General features: G+C 39.4%; 1 protein-coding gene across 1 annotated transcript in view; it reads left to right on the top strand.

Moving 5' to 3' along the window:
• Window positions 1-965, top strand: part of HDHD2 (haloacid dehalogenase-like hydrolase domain containing 2) — a 38,986-nt gene that overhangs the window by 10,354 nt on the left and 27,667 nt on the right. The window lies entirely within an intron of this gene.

The raw sequence follows: 965 nt of genomic DNA, 5'->3' as shown, positions 1-965 counted from the left end.
TTTACTTTCTGGCTACCCACATTGTACCTGGGGATAGAAATCTTCAAGATCACTTCAAGATCAACATCAAATAATATTTATTACTATTTTGACTTTTTTTGGTAATGATCACTATATTAAATGTGATGATCATTGGGGATTTTCTGGTTTATAGAAGCAGTATTCTGGAGCAGCAATCCATAATAAAATAGCACCTCTTCAAGCTAGTAGTTTTATCTTTTATTATTACTCCTGTAATTCTCCACTGACTGTGCTAATCTCTGAAGGAAAATAGCATCCAGGCTAATACACCAAAAACAATAAATGTGATTCTCCCTACAGTGAGAATCCAGGCTATGGGAAGAAGTTGGCACATTTGACCATGCTTTCACAGAAATTAATTGGATGAGGGATTATAATGGTCAGAACTGGAATAGTGGCAGTAGGGATGAAGAAAAGTAGATTTAGGTAGCATCAACATGACTTGTTAGATAACTGGGTTTAGGGAGTGAAGAGGAAAAGTGAGTCAGGAGAACATCCACATTTCTAACCTGATCAAGTGAGACAGAGAACAGTCCCTTTGGGGTTTAAGAGGTCATGAGTTTAGGTTAGGGCTGTTTGGCCTGTGGGATATCCAAGTGCAGATGTACCAATGGCTGTTGGTGGAAGTACAGCTAATGCATAAGATGTTATAAATCTTCAGTTTGTGTGTGCATTTCCCTTACATGAACTTTTCACTCCTGCTTCTAAAAGGAAGACTACATACTTGTTCTCATACTTCCTGAGATAAATTCGATCAGAATGTATCTGTGAGAGGCCGAGGCAGGTGGATCGCTCAGGGTCAGGAGTTCGAGACCAGCCTGAGCAAGAGCGAGACCCCGTCTCTACTAAAAAATAGAAACAAATGATCTGTACAACTAAAAATATATATATATGGAGAAAAAATTAGCCGGGCATGGTGGCACATGCCTGTAGTCCCAGCTACT

The sequence above is a fragment of the Propithecus coquereli genome, unplaced genomic scaffold, assembly GCF_000956105.1.
Source record: "Propithecus coquereli isolate 6110/MARCELLA unplaced genomic scaffold, Pcoq_1.0 Scaffold181, whole genome shotgun sequence".
In the NCBI taxonomy this organism is placed as follows: domain Eukaryota; kingdom Metazoa; phylum Chordata; class Mammalia; order Primates; family Indriidae; genus Propithecus; species Propithecus coquereli.
This window is presented reverse-complemented; position numbering and strand designations above follow the sequence as displayed.